The following is a 16,428-nucleotide window of genomic DNA, read 5'->3' as shown; positions in this document are numbered from 1 at the left end:
CTTGAGACCCCAGACCACCCTGACCTCTGTGTGATGAGGGAGAGGGTGTTGAGCCTGCCTGAGCTTGACACCCTGAGATCTACTATGAAGCTAGGGGTTGGGAGGCCCTTTGTGCCCCCAACCACCCTCAAGGCCCCAGTGCCTCCGTGGTGGCCTTCACCACAAGTAGTTAACGAGAGAGGTCAGTAGAGGGGAAGAGAGAAATGGGGTGATATGGAAGTCATTGGGGGCAAACTCGCTGAGGCCTGGGTGATGGCTTCAAAGGAACAAGACCTGGTTCCCAGCTGAAGTCAGTTTTGTTTCTTTCCCCCTCTTCCCAGCCTTACATCCAGGCACCCAGCATGCACTCCTTCCTTCTCCAAGAACAGCCACCCCAGGCCCGGAAAACAGCCTTGGCCTTCTGAGCCCGTGTCTCTGGCCCACAGTTCAAGGCTTAGCTTCTCTGCACATGGGCATGAGCCTGGAAGGTCCAGGGAGAAGCTGGGGCCGGGCACAGAGGCTGGGCCAGGGTGAGTGGAGGTCTGCAGAAATGGAACACAAAGGCACAGGCAGGAGAAAAATCAGGCCTAGAGGACTGGGTAGCAAACGAGAACCTCAAGGCCCCAGTGCCTCCCCTTCAAACCACTGAACAGGGCTGGGACTGGGGCAAGGCAAATGAGCCACCAAGGGCACACATTTAAGAAGGCACTCCCTCTCAAAGTCAAGCAAGTGCAGGGTCAACACCTGAGAGGGAGTGCCTCCTTGCCTCACCCCAGTCCCAGGCCTGCCCTCATTGCCCTAAGGGAGCCCAGATCTGGCCTGAGGTGGCCCCAGGCACTGCCCATTCATTACCTGGGGATTTGCCTCACAGCCTGACATCACCTTGACATCTTCTTCACTCTTTACCTGGTTGGTACTGACTGCCTCCCAGCTGGGACAGAAGCTGCATGAGGCAGGGATCTCATTTCTCAAAGTCATTGTCAATAGAACCTAAGTAGGCAGTGAGTACCAAATAAATACATAGCTGATGAATGTGTAAATGACCTTGCATCTCCCACCCACCTCACCCCAAGTCCCCAGGGTGGTAGGCTTTACCTCTAACCCCATTTAATACTCTGCCAGAGTGCAAATTTGCACAATTGATGTGTTTTTATTCTCATGTCCTCTTATAACAAGCCCCACTTCTCCCTCCAGAAGCCAGATGCCTAGCTCCCCTAGGGTAAGGACCAAGCCTGGCCTGAAATTCCTTCTCTGCCTTGCAGCAAAAAGCCCAGGGTGGCCCTCAGTATATGTTGTATGGTGAACCCTTAGGGCCTCACACCCATCTGGGGACTTTGGACAAGTCCACCTCCTAATGCTTTATTTCTGGTTAAGGAAAGAGTGATCCAGGTCACATGACTTTGCAGTGACAGAGTTGACGGAAGCCAGAGGCTTGCATCCTGGAAGCTGGAGGATCTCGTCCTTATTTTTAGTAAATTGCATCATGTACGTAGGGGTGGGCTGGTGGGGTCGTCTCAGCTTTCTCATATCATACCAGGTGCATGGCCACCAACTCCAATGAATGTGACAATGCATGTGCGCGAACTGGTGGGAGTGTGTATGGTATCTGTTGGGGATATATGTATGTGTGATGTCTGCTGTGTATGAATGTGCCTGTGTGTGCCTGGGGAGTGTGTATGTGTATGGTGTCAGCGGAGGGTGTGTATGGATTCTGTTGAATATGAGTGTAGGTTGGTGGGGAGTGTTGACCTGGTGTGTGTGTCTGCTGAGTGTGGGTGTACATATAATGTAGTATCTCCTGGGTTGTGTCTGTATGTTTTTAGTGTTGGCTAACAATGAGGGTAAATGGTATCTGCGGGGTGTGGCTGCAGAGCAGGTGCAGCGCTGGCTGGAATGTAGGTATGTCCTGTCTGCTCTACCTGCAGGTCCTTGCCTGCAGGCTGTATTGTAATGCTGCCTTCCAGAAGCCTCTGTGTAAAATGCCTGACGATATACCTGACCAAGGACCCTTTGCTTGCCAGAGGGGCATGGAGACCCAGCCAGGGCAGATGCTGGCTGCCCTCAGTACACAGAGGCCAATGCCTGGAGGCTTCAAATTCTGTTCAATACAAATGGCGAGGCCCCATGCACCACATAGATTCAGGGCAAGGGAGGGGGGTGAGAACATCAATGTATGCAATGCATTCAAGCTCTGGACAGTTCAGAAGGAGAGGAGCCCTGGGAGAAGCCTGAACTCAGATGGTTGGGGCAGGTGGGCTAGAGGAGTAAGCCAGCTCTTGAAGGCCAGGGCTAGCCCACCTGTGTGCCAGGGCAGCAGCAGCTTCGTGCCAGGGCACGGCACTCAGTGAAGGAAGCAGGAGCAGGTTCTCGGTCCCACTGCCCACCTGGTACAGGTGCCCATGCACAGTGTATGACCTGCCTAACTATAAACAGTGACCCTGGACCTTGGCCTTGGAACTTGTAACTTCCAGTTCCTCTAGGGTGAAGAAGAGTGTTTCCTCCCCAGGCTCTGGAGGAGAGGGAAGGCCTGGCTGGCTGGGGAGGGGCTGACTTTGGAGCAGATGAGCTGGAGGCCTGTTGGCTGGGTGGGCATACTGTCTCAGGGTCCTGGACTGGCCCCACAGCAAAGGCAAGGCAGAAGGAAGGCACCAGCAATCCAGAACCTTCTCACCTCCACGGAGTCCCAGAATGGCCACTCATCACCCATGGGAGAGCTATGATGGGTAAGACACACACACACACACAAAGGGAGGAGGATTGAGGGAGTTCTGAACGGAGTCTGACAGAGGAGAGGAGAGAGGAGAGAGGTTTCCCAAATAGTAACAGGAATCACAGAGGTGACCCACTGACTAGATTTGTGACCTTCCACTACTAACTTCTTTCTGGCCCCAATTTTGTCATCTGATTAAGGGGGTTGGAATCAGACAACTCGAGGCTTCTCTCCCCTGTAACTCTAGCCCTGTGACCAGCCTGGCAGAGTGCTGACCCAGACGATGGTTAGCACAGCTGCTGTCCTCATTCACAGGCAGGTTGGGCAGGGACAGAGTGTGGACACCTCAGTGCCGCCCATCCTGGCTGAAAACCAGCCCCTGGCCCACATCTTGCTGTCTGGACCACTGCACTCCCATGTGAACAAAGACTCGAAAGGACTATTATGGACTTTTAGTTCCAAGAAGGGCTGTATCCTTCCAACTCAGTTCTAGAAGAACATTGGGAGCTCATCTCTCTAGAGTTCCAGGGCTGAGATTCCAGGAAATTCCAGAACCTCCTTTGAGCTGATGTGAGTAGCCTTTGACCATTTCTTTGGTCACTGGGGCCTGGAGGACAGGGAAGGGCAAAAGGCAGAGAATTCAGAGCCTTTGGAGATCACGCAGAAAGTGCAGGAGGAGGAGAGAGCTGGTTGTTTCAGCACCCAGGAGGGAGGGGGGTAGCGATGAGCAAGATTTTTCACACCTTCGGTAAAACAGGAAAAAAAAATTATTTCTCTTATTTTCTTCTCTGAGATTAATGATAAACGGTCTATCCCCTAAAAGAAAAATGATAAAGATTCTAATTTTACTTGGAGGCTTAGAAATGCCATTTCTACGCAAAATAGGGAACCCATAATCAGGCTGCAGCGGGGCAGAGCTTTGATAGGAAATGTTTTCCTCTCTCCCTCCATTTCATCCCCTTTTCCCTCCCAAACCAAGATGCCCGACAGCTAAGAACAACGCTCAATAAAGTGAAATAATATTTTAGTCAAAATAGGCCGAGACTGCTCCCAGCCAACTGTAAATTAGCATTTTGAGGGCAAATATGCAGACAATTTGAGATAATGAAGCCTGATTATTCAATCCAATGAATGTTAACTAGGGAGCAGAGGCTCCACTGCCTTATCTCACTGCCTTCGATTTATTTTTTTTAATCGTTTCACATTTGAACTCTTTATTTGTTTCTGTTTTAGGCACCCCTCCCTCCCTCCCTCTGTTTCTCTCTCTCTTTCACAAATGCGCGCACACGCGCGCGCACACACACACACACACACACACACACATTCTCTCTCCCTTCACCCCCTCCTCCACTCCTGTCCAGGCTGCAGGAAGGACTAGCCTGGCCCTTGAGGCGGGCTCAGCGAGCCCTCTGGAGCACCCACTGTGTGCATGGCCCTTTGTGGAGTTGGAGGGGCTAGTGGCCCAAGTGCTCTAATCAGACAACACAGGCCCTGTTTCTTAGTGTTTAGAGCAGGATCTGAAAAAGTCATGCACATTTACAAAGAAACATTCCAGGTGCATGTGAGGTGCAGGAATCGGGGATGCACATGAAATCCAAAACAACAGGAGGAATGCCTTCAAGGCCTTCAAGCCACCCTCCTTGAAAGGTCCATGGGGAACCCCCTACATCCTCAGGAGTCACAAAAACCTTTCTTTTCCTTTTTAAATATTTTATTTATATGTTTTCAGAGAGAGGGGACACAAAGTAGAGAGGCAGAGAAACATCCATGTGTGAGAAAAGCACACCCCCAACTGGGGACCTGGCCCAGAACCAGACATATGCCATGACCGGGAACCGAACCAGTGACCTTTTGGATTACAGGCAAGCACTCAATCCACTGAGCCACACCAGCCAGGGCCAACCTTTCTTAAATTAGTCTTCATTCCAGGCAGGACTAACTTCATAATTTGCAGGACCCTAGTACAAAATGAAAATGCAGAGCCCCTTGTTAAAAAGTTATTGAGAATTTCAAGTTGGTGATGGCAGAGCTTCTGAGCATGGGACCTGGGCAACTGCACAGACAACACACCATGCAGCTGACTCCAGGAGGTAATCCAAGAGGGCTTTCTGGAGGACGAATGAGGCAGGAAGAGCTGTGAGCATGGCCTTGTTTCCCCTTGGCAGTGTGTGTTCTCCAGCCCAGAAATGATGTTTGCTTGGCATTGGAGACAGCTCCCACCTAGGCGAGGATCCCTCATGCTCTGGTGGCCCCCTGAGCCTTAGCTTCTTCCTTTGACATTGGCCTTGCTCTTACCCTCACCAGTGCCTGCTTCCCAGTTCCTGCCCCTCTCCCCTGGGTGTTTGCCCTGGTGCCAGGCTTTGCTGCCCTTCCTCTCTGTCCACATTGAGTATCCTCATGCTGTGTGGTGCAGGAAATCTCCCAAGCATGGCCTTGCTCCTTCTCTGCCCTTCTCTCAGCGTGCCCGCTCCTCACCAAACTTCCTGCTCATGGAGGCTCATGTTCACCATGCCACTCAGACCCCTGGTGCCTCTGCTCATGCTGGGCTCCTCACCTGGAGGGTCTTCCTTCAGCCTCCATCCCTCTCCTCCCATCTACCCTTATTTTCGTCTCTCTCTTTACACCCAGCCAGAGCTCTAGTGTCAAGCAGCCCTGGTCTATCCCCAGCTCTGCCCTACAATGAGGTGTGCTCTTGGGAAGGATAGTCCACCTCTCTGAGCCTCGGTTTCCCTGTGAGTAAATGGGGATATACTATAGGCCTTGTCTCATGAGGTAAGTGGGAGGACAAAATGAGCGGCACAGGGGCTGGCCCTTGTGAATGTGCATACACGTTAGTTCACCACTCTGGGTAGCCAGAGGGCCAGCTGCCCGCTCAGAACTTCTGTACCCTTTGGAGGCCCCATCACACAGTGTGGTCCACAGTGCTGCACTGTTTCCTCCACCTGGCTGAATCTATCTCCAATGAGTGGGGTGGTAGACACTAAGGATGGGCTTCCTCAACCTCCCATGCCACCCTCCTTTTGGCTGGAGAGACTGGAAAACTAAAAACTGCATTTCCCAGGCTTCCTTGCAGCTGGGGTTCTGGAATTGAATTGGATTGTACCAATCCATTACACTCATGAAATTTGGATGGTGGACAAGAGGCCAAGGCTGTTTTCTGCCTCTGGTTGTTTCCAATGACTAGCAGGATTGTAGAAACATGGTGTTTTTCTGCAACATCTTCCATAGTTCACTCTCTAGCTTCTGGGAGTCAAGTATCAAGGACAGTGGTGACAATGTCAGAGTGGCTTAATTCTGGTTCCTTGATCTCTGTATTGCAGCTACAGTGGTTTCAAACCTATACTTCAAAGAATGGTCTCAGGGGTTGGAGTGCTGCTAGAGTCAGTTCAGAATTCTTCTGGAAATCATTCCTAGATTTACAGATTTACAACCTACTCTGTTGACCCTTCCAATAGTTTTGAAACACCTAACTCTCTATATTAAATGTCTCCCTGGTTAAAATACCCAGAGGGCTTTTCTATACACCCACAACTCAGCTGTTTTCAGCTCTTCCAACACTTCAGTAACTGGGTTCTCAAATTACCCCCCCCCCAGAGAGTTATCTGGGGGTGAGCAGGGTTTACAGACCAGAGCATCATCTGTCGTACATGTGGTACTAGGGCAGAGCACCCCCAGACACATTTTCCCCTCCTTGTGGACACAGTCTATTTCAGGGGCCTGCCTTGCCAGCCTGTCCTGACCCAGTCTGCAGAAGAAACATCTGGGCAGAGTCCTTCAGGGTCCCCTTCCCCAGCTGGGAAGTGGGGGGGTGAGGGGGTATGGGAGGAGCCAGGGTGAATGGCAGCTTTCACCAACACCTCACTCTTCTCGACATGTTTACTCACAGGCTGTCTGGAAAGTGAGAATCCTCCCTAATGGATGTTTCACCCAATTAAATAATTAAATCAGAGTGTTGCTAAGCACCCTCGGTGAATGCCTTCCAGTCCTGGAGGCTCCCTCATGCCAGGCGGTGGCTGCTGCCAGCTAGGGTCTGGCCAATGCTGAGAGGACAGAGGCTGGTGGGAGGAGCCAGTAGGCGGGGTGGTGGTGCCCCCATATTTCCAGGCCAGGATGAGGGAGATGAGTGTGATAGAGAGAGAAGGGAAGTACGGGTGTTTAGAAAAGGGAGGCTGGGGCTCATGGGCTGGGGTGGGGGTGGGTAGACAGTCCAGTAATTACTGGAACCTACAGGGGAGAGGCTAAGGATGTATGGTTCGTTCACGCTGTAGAATATCACTCAGCCCTTAAAAGAAATAAGATAAATTTACATGTATGGACAGGGAAAGATCTCTAAGATACTGTAAGTGAAAAAAAATGCAGATATAATATATACAGCTTAATTTAATATGAGTAAAAATAATATACACATGTACACATGCACCTGGTCACCTATGAAAAAGGGCCAGAGGAAGCCCACAGAGGGCCCCCTGGGTGACCAACGGGCCTGGGAATGGAGTGAGGAGAAGGTGAGTGAGTTTTCACTTTACTGTCTGCGCTCCTGAAATGCTTGACTCTTACAACCAGAATGTGTTCTTACAGCACATCTATAATTAAAACAAAAAATGTAGTGAGGAATGCTGTTAGAAAAAAAAAAAAAGAAATAGCTGTGTTTTTAAAAATGGCACACAGGGGGATGTAGGAGTTATGATAAATTGAAGAAAATAGATTCTTAACTCCAGGGAGTTTAGATTCTTGAATCAGTATTTTTCAATTATTTTGGCCTCGTGTCATAGTGAGAAACAGGTTTTCAGTAGATCTCAGTACACATATGTACATATATTCCAAACAGAAATTTCATGAAATGATGTTTGCATTTAGTACATATTGTGTACTCTAGTATTTTCTACTCTTTTCTAATTCTTCCTTTAAAAATACTGGTTGTGATCCTCTAAATAGACTTCATGAGCATTATGGGAAAATGCTGTTTAAACTGATGGGACTCTGGGGCCCTCTTAGGGAGAGTTTTGCCCATCGAGCACTTAGGGACAACCCCAACCTCAGTCTGGAGAGGAATCCTGGAGTCTCCCATTCCAAGTCCCAGAGGGGACAGGGAGAGACGTTCTTCACTGGCATGACCACAGAGTGGCAGTGCTGGCCGCCTTTGCTACCAATCCAAGCACCAGATAGAGGTCTATCTTTAGATCATTATGAAACAGAATTAAACTATGGACTATTACCTCCCTGCCTCCATGTCCTGAGAGAGAGAGAGAGAGAGAGAGAGAGAGAGAGAGAGAGAGAGAGAGAGAGAGAGAGAACCCAAAACACTTCACATGAGGGGCCCAGACCTCCTCCCTGATGGGTAGCCCCGTCTTAAAGATGGAACAAAATCCCACCCCAAGTTCACATCCCAAGTTCTCACTATTAGCTGTGTGGCCTTGGGCAAGTTTCTTAACCTCTCTGTGTCTCAGTTTCTTCTGTAAAATGAGCATAGATAACAATGCCTTCTTCCCTCAAGGAGCTGTAAAGATAAAATGAATTAATACATGCAGAGCCTTAAGGACACTGCTGGAGGTCAGTAAGTGTAAGATATTGTTATTATACTGCTTTCTCTCCTAATTGCCTCTGCTCTGCAGGTGCTGTTAGTGGTGGGGCCGCGGAGTGCTTTAGAGGTCAATTAACTGCAGAAGTGAGTGAAATCCAGGAGATCCCATTTCCACCCTCTCCCCTGGCCGGGCAGTGGGCTGGAGCTGGGGGTGGGGCGTGGGGTGAAGGGGGATGAAGGGAGGTGAATTGGAGTGCAGCAGCTCAGATGAGGCTGATAAGCCACGACTTCAGCTCCCTTGTGATTGTGCCCTGGGGACTGGCCACCACCCCTGACCCCTCCCACTGCCATACACACTGCCAGAGCCAGACCTATCTTAGCCATCACTGTCCCTGAGCCAGGCCTACACTCTCTCTGACCCCTTAGGTCAGGTGGGAGGCAGAAACACCCTGCAGACCCTGAGAACCGCTCACTCTACCTTCTTTGTCAACCAAATCTCACTCAGGCAGTTGCGGGTGGTCCACCACCTCCCTCTTCTGCATCTGGGCACACTGCACTCCTCCCCTCCACCAGGTACAGGGCTCCTGTTCAAGGTAACCTCCCCCTGCCCCACTGGGGCTCTCATACTCTGTTCAGCCTCCCTCCTCTCTTCTCCACTCCTACTAAAAACATCCTTAATGCACCCTGCTCCCCAAAGCCCTTTCCCTGAGCTGGTTCCTACTCTATACCCGTATCCAGGTGTGTCTCAGCCATCACTGGGACCCTGAGGCCAACGCCTTCAATTCCAGCATCTTCCAATATCAGGGCATGATTTTATCTATTTATAACCTGAAAATAGCATCAAAATGGCCACATTTTAGGCCCTGGCTGCTGTGGCTCAGTGGATTGAGTATCGGCCTGTGAGCCCAGTGTCGCTGGTTCGATTCCCAGCTAGGGCAGATTACTAGGTTGCAAGTCAGGTCCCCAGCTGGGGGCGCAAATGAAAGGCAACCACACAGAGAAAAAAGAAAAAAAAAAAAATGGCCACGTTTTTCTTTTGGATCTGTCTCCACTGGGACAGACAACACAAGAGTAGAACAAAGAAGTGCCAGAGAAGTAGCCCCAGCATTTAAATTTGGATACAGTAAAATTCACTCTTTTTCACTAATAGTTTTATGAGTTTTAACACATGTAGAGAGTTCTGTAACCCTCACCCCAGTTAGGATACAGAACAGTTCTATCACACCCCGAGATATCTCCCTCCTGTCTTATTCTACTTCTATTTACTTCTCTCCCCAACTCAGTCCCTTGCAAACACACATTTGTTCTCCTTTCCTATAGTTTTACATTTTCCAAAAATGTCATATAAGTGACATGCCAGAGTATGTAGCCTTTTAAGACTGACTTCCTTCACTTAGCATATGCATTTGAAATTCATTTCTGTTGTTGCATGTATTAAGTTTGTTCCTTTTTATTGCTGAATAGTATTCCATCATATGGGTGTACCATAGTTAGGTTATTCATTATGGGTTAATGGACATTTGAGTAGTTTCCAGTTTGGGGCCATGATAAATAAAGCTGGTATATACACATTGGTGTACAGGTTTTTGTAAGAACATAAGTTTTCATTTCTCGTGGGTAAATACCTAGCAATAGAATTGCCAGGGCACGTGCAAGTTATTTAAAAATAAAAGATGGAGAGCAAATCTTCTTTCCAGGCAATCTCTGTTACCTTTTTCCCTGTATTTTTACAAAGATGTATGTGTTTGCTTATGTGTGAGAGAAAGGGAAACAGAGAGACAGAGATAGAGACAGAAAAAGAGAACATATGATCTTTTTTTTTTAAATGCGAATGATCAGATAATACATGTTTTGCTTTTGTTGCCTTTTTTACTTAAAGGATGTTGAAGATCAGACTTTCTTAATTCTCTCATTCTTTTCTATAGCTGCCTACTATTCCATATATAGATGTACCATACTTTTAACTTCTTATTAAGGATTTTTTGTTTTGGGGGAATTACAATGTTGTAACAATCATCCTTGTATATGGTTCTTGTGCCACTGAACACAACTACAAGATAAGTCATAGGTGAAAACCTGAAAAGAATAATGTACATCCTAACTGCCACTTTCTCCCCTCCTCCCCTGTCTCTTGGCCTGGGCGGGCCTCTGCCAGCCAATGAAACTGCCCTTCATCACTCATTCTCCTTGATTTCTCTGAGTCAGGCAATGCTGCTGACCCCATCCTTTTGTTTGAAACATTCCCTTTTGGAGCTCCTGGCCTCTTTTGTTTCCCCTGCTTCTCTGATGGTCTCTTCCCCATTTCCACAACCTCTCAGCCCTCAGACCCACTCAGCTCTCTCCTGCCTCCCCTGTCTCCCACTATGAGCTCCACCCACACTTATTCAGGCAGCTTCCACTTTATGTCCACCGTTCTGGCCTCCATTCTCAGCTCCAGTCAACTTCCTGCCCATATTGTGAGGCCAACACCCCAAACCTGACTCGGCATCTTGCTTCCCTTGAAAGCTACTCCTATCTGCGTGCCCTGGTTTTATTTACAGAGCTGCCACCTCACCAGGAAACTGGGAGACTTTGTTTCGGCGGATGTGCCTCACACACCCTAGGCTCGGTTGTAAGCCACTCTGTCCAGCAGAGGCTTCGTGACCACGGTGGAACAAACTTTTACCCAGGACATTTCATTATGTCTGGGGGAAGGAAGGTGGCTGCCTCTCTAGTGGAGAACAGCGATTAGACCTTCTTCCCTCATGCCTTTTATTGAGGAGGATACACATGAGAGATACAAGGTCAAGATTCATGAATCATCAATAGTTCAGAGGCATTAGGGTTACAGTTGACAGTAACAGATTACATGTACTAGTACAGAGGGTACAGTGACTAGTCTGTGTTAGTCATGGTCTATGAAACATCTTGACGCCACACTGGCATTAGGTGAAGGTTTCATACATTCCTATCTAGAGACTGTTTATGTTATACTACAGATAAAGAAAGCAGAGCAAGTTCTAAAGCGTAAGAAGTATTTTTTAAATCCAATTCCCACAAAAACCCTCTGAGTGGCTTTTGGTTATGTCTCCCGTGCAGCCTTACGTTGAGGCTTAAAGACAGGCGTGACCAGAATGGTGGCAGCAGTCATGCTCAGGCTGAGGCTACAATTCCCTAAACCACGGGGAGCGGTTCCCTACACTCTGTGTCCCCCTCCCATACACACACATATAACGCCATCTTCTCACTTTCTCCTCCCATTAATTAGTCACCAAATGTTGCCCTCCCTGTGGTTCTTCCCTTCTAATTCTGCAACCAACCATCTGGGGCTGGGTTTCCCGTAACAATAAGGGCTGGCACTAATGAAGCCTTTTACTATGTGCCAAGCACTGTGCAAGAATTACCAGTCAGGTGTAAACCTCACACAGCCTTACAAGAAAGAATCTGTTAGCCATTTAAAGCTCAGATTTAGTATCACATCTAGGAAGTGGTGGACACAGTATTCAGTCCCAAGCAGCGTGGAGCCTGCGTGCTGCATGTGACTACACCGTTGTACCTCATTCCTCATTGAGATTGCCTTATAACAGACCATCTGGCCTGCAGACCTTACTAAATCCAACTAACACTCAGCTCACAGGCTGCTCTTCCTAAAACATTGCTCTAATTGCCTCACAATTCTGATCCAAGGCCTTCGCAGCCTCCAAATAGAGCCTCTATGCCAGGCTTGCTCTTCAAGACCCTCTATGCCATCCAAAAAAAAAAAAAAAAAAAAAAAAGGTGTATTCAAGAGTCATTTAAAATTCTGTTTATTTATTTTTGGATAACGAATAGATTTACATTGTTAAAAATTCTAAATATAAAAAGGATGCAAAGTATCCTTTCCCTCTTTCCCTCTCATCTCTCAGCTGCCCATTTCTTTTCATCACAGGAAACAAATACTGGTATCTCGTGTATTTTTTTTCTGAGATATTTGGTTGTGGGAGTTGAAAAAGTCCAACAATTCTTTGGTACTCCTCCCTTGAGGGTGGACTGCACTAATTGACTCCCTCGTGGTGGTGGGCAGACTTCTAAGACTCGGGCATAAAAGGGCTTAGGGCCTCCTCCTTGCTGTAGCCTGCAGGTTACAAGGATACTGAAGCAGCCCCTGGAGAGGTCTGCACGACAAGGGAGTGAGGCCTCCCACCTACGCCCTGGGAGGTAAGCATCTTGGAAATGGGTCCTCCAGCCTCTGATGAGCCTTCAGACAACCACAGCCCCAGCCTGCGTCTGGACTGCAACCTCACAGGATACCCTGGGCCAACTCACCCCGCTAAGCTGCTCCCAAATTTCCAGCCTACAGAAACTGTGAGATAATATATAGTTGATTCTTCTTTTCAAAAAGATTTTATTTATTTATTTTTAGAGAGAAGAGAAAGGAAGGAGAAACAGAGGGAAAGAAACATCAATGTGTGGTTGCCTCTTGTGTGCCTCCAGTTGGGGACCTGGCCCACAACCCAGGCATGTGTCCTGACTGGGAATCAAACCAGCGACTCTTTGCTTCACAGGCCGGCACTCAATCCACTGAGCTACACACCAGCCAGGGCAATACAATTGGTTCTTATTGATCATGGCAGTTATGTTCTATAAAGTCACCGAGAACGCTGAATTGTCAAATACTGAACTATTGTTTCTAGGGGAAATATAGTTAGGTTCCTACAAAAGTCTGGTCATATTTTCTTCAACAGATCAATACATCACCTTGTGTTATGTCTGTTTCTGTTTAAGGACACTTTGCTTCATGTATACTGTTGATTCATAAACATTGAACTCATGGCCAACAGCATTATTACTCATTAGAAACTGAATAAAATTTATCCAGCACATGTATTTTCTCTGTAAGGCATGTTCAGCCTTCTTGTGTTTAAGGGGGCCTTTTTAAACAGCAAAATCACCAACAGAAAGCACAAAATTAAAAAATGACTATGGCACTAAAAAGACAGGAAAGTATACTTGTTTATAGAGCATGAGAGCTGACATAAGAAGGCAGAGGGCACATTGTTCAACCTCAGCTGGGAATGTGCCCGTGGGGCAAGTCAAATTTTTTGCTGCTCTGCATTTACCTGCAAATGACTGTGAAAGTACTTTGAGTATTGATTTTGGGGCTTTAAGGTCATTTTCAAAAGTAGGTGAGTTAACAAAAAACAGACTACATGAATAATTAAATTAACTGCAAATATCTGTTGTTTTAGTCCATTAAGAATTGGGGTAATTAGCTCTGCAGCAGATCCATAACATGCAAACCATATGATCCCATATTTTTGCAGAGTAATGTTATATGCATAGAACAGGTTCTGGAGCCCACAATACCAGTATAAGTAGCTTTAGATGAGTGGACTTATGGATGTTTGGTAGTATTTTCTGATTTTTCCTGAGATAAGTATGTATTATTTTGTGATGAAAACATAACAAAACATTCAGAATTATATTGTTAGATGTTGTTTGTTTCAATTAGTTACCTGATGTTAGACAAATATTTTGCAATAAATTCCATGTTGTTAGACCTTTGTTTGACCTAACCAATCCTTTTTTTGATACTTAAATAATTCCATTCCACCAGATTACTTTTGGCCAAATTGTTTTGAGCCGCATGTTATCTGTCCTATTCAATCATCCCTTCTTGCCCTTTAGCTTCAATTCCCCTCCCTGATTTCTTCCCAGACCCTGCTCAGGTCTTCCCCATTAAAACAAATGACATTCTTGTCCTGAGAATGCCTACATTCACTGCTTCCCCTAGCTCACTCCCAAACTCGGTCCCCTGTAGTCCACCTTCTGACTCCGTCCATTCAGCAGAACTGTTCTCCAGCCTCCTTGCGGTTAAGTCCAGTTGACACTTCTCAGGTCCTGTATTAGCCTAGGACTTCCCACTATGCCTTCTCCCTCCTTCCTGAAGCACCCTGCCTGGGCTTCCACGTCCACACATTTCCTCCCCACATGCTCCTCTGTGGCCTCTTTTTGCAGCCTCTTCAGAGCAGGTGATCTTGGGGCTCCTCTCTCCTTGGTCCTCTTCTCTCCTTACTTCCCCTGTTCCCTCTGTGGGGATCTCACTCTCCATGGCTTCAGTTACCTCTGTATGTTGAGGGTTGTCACCCTGCTGTCAAGCCTGAGCTCCCACCCGTCTGTCAGCCGAGCACTGGGCCTCTCACCTGATGTCTCCACCACACCACACCTTCAGCTTGTCCACGCAGAACCCATCCTGCCACTCCCCACCCTCTCTAGTCCATTCTGCCCTTTTCCTCATTTCAGATTCTCATGCTAGAAATTTCGGAATTGCTCCTTCTTCTTCCTCAGACTCCATACAATACTGGGCACTCAGGAGCATTCAATTAATATTAATGTAATGACTTTAATCAACCACCAAGTCCAGCTGGTTTCACCTGTGAATGACCTGTCCCCCCTCCCATCCCTGTATTTTATTGCCTGTCGCTTGTCTGTTTCTCCATTAGATTATGGGACTGATCTCAGAGGCAGCAGAGCTGTGAACTCAGGGCACCTTAATAAGGTGCTGTGCTAAAGAAACCCAGCCTGCTCTCAGAACACCAAGCTGCTGGGCACTGGGCTGCCCCTTACGAGTTCCCCACTTCCCATCATCCATCCAGGAGAAGGGGTTGCCTTTGCATCAAGAAGAGGCACCTCTTTCTTTATACTGAAAGATGAGATGATATCCATCCACACGTAGTGTCCGGTTCAGCAGGCTGCATGTCCATCTTCACGTTGGCTTGGCCTCGTTTAGCCCAAGGGAAGAGGGGGCTCCTGCCTTCAGGAGGTCCTGCCCCGGCTGTGAGACAGGAGAGGACAGGAGAGGAGGAACCGCGAGGGGAAGGTCCAGAGGTTGTGTGCCTCCTGGAGCAGTGAGGGCAATGAGCGGTGGGAGCTGGGAGAGGAGGAGATGGCCGATTTACTCACTGCTTACAGACTGCCTTGAGGCCAAAGCAACCTTACTCTGCGGAGACACTCGAATTTCCAGCCGGCCACTCTGGTAGCGCAGCCCCTCGAAGGAATTGTAGTTCTGAAAATTACCAGAAGAGGCCGCGCTCAGCTCACATTTGCTCTGGCGGGGAGGACTGCGTGAGCTAGACTTGGATGGCAAGATTTGATGGATGAACAACAGGAGCAAGCGTGGAGAAGTGGTGCGCTGACTTCCATGTTTCTAGCATGTATGATATCCAAAACTTGAGCATACAGGAGAGGAGCAGTCAGGGGAAGTGAGTGGGGTTAAACCTGTGGAATCTGAGGTCCTGAGGGACATCCTGTGGAAGATGTTGACTGTGCAACTGATATACAATTCTGGGGCTCTCGGGACAGATTGGGGTTAGACAGGTAGACTTGGGTCATCTTGTGTGAGCCATGATGCAAGACCTGAAGTGGCTGAGATTGCCCAGGAGGCACGAGAACGAGGCATGCCAAAGTCCCAGTCTGGGAAGCATAGGTAATTAAGGGGCTGGCCGGAGAGAGTGAGAACTTTCAGAGAGGTAACAGAATAACTGAAAGAGACTGTAATGGATACAAAGGTTGAGAGAGTTTAAAAGTGAATGAGTGTCCCCATCGACAGCCCTCTAAAGAAGAAACTTTGCTAGCTGGTCCCAGGATATCTTATGTGTGGAATAGAGAAGGTGGGAAAGGACAGATACAACCGAGAGGCTGGAGGGAAGGCGGGCCCTTATCTAGAGAAGTGCAGTACATAATGAAACAAGGCAGGAAAAAGAAAATCCATGGGAGGGGGGAGGTCACCGCACTGGGGTTTAAAAAAGCTTTATTGAGGTGTTGGAGAGTGTGAGGGTCTCCAGTGTAGGTCCAGGTGAAAGAAGATTGGGGGAGGGAGAAAATAGGGGGCCCTTGGAAAGTGTGTTACAGTAGAGTACACATAGAAATTTCTTCTTGATTTATATTTGGAGGCCAGATTTGAATGACGCACATCTTTGAGCCACATAGGACCTTATAGGATCTTGGTTTTATTAGAATCCATTAAACTTTAGCAAGCTAGAAATAGAAAAAAATTCCTTAACATGACAAATGAAAAATGACCATAAATTAATAGCATACTTAGTAATGAAATATTGAAATCATTCCCATAAAATGTAAGACCAAGACAAAAATTTCCATTATTGTTTCTATTATTCAACATTGTAATGAAGATACTACTTCAACAAGAAGTCAAAAAGAAAGAATACTTCTTGGAAAGGAAGAAACCAAATTATCATTG

Source organism: Furipterus horrens, unplaced genomic scaffold, assembly GCF_987537825.1.
Source record: "Furipterus horrens unplaced genomic scaffold, mFurHor1.1.pri manual_scaffold_6, whole genome shotgun sequence".
NCBI classification, from domain to species: Eukaryota; Metazoa; Chordata; class Mammalia; order Chiroptera; family Furipteridae; genus Furipterus; species Furipterus horrens.
The sequence above is the reverse complement of the archived record's forward strand: the minus strand, read 5'-3'. Positions refer to the sequence as shown.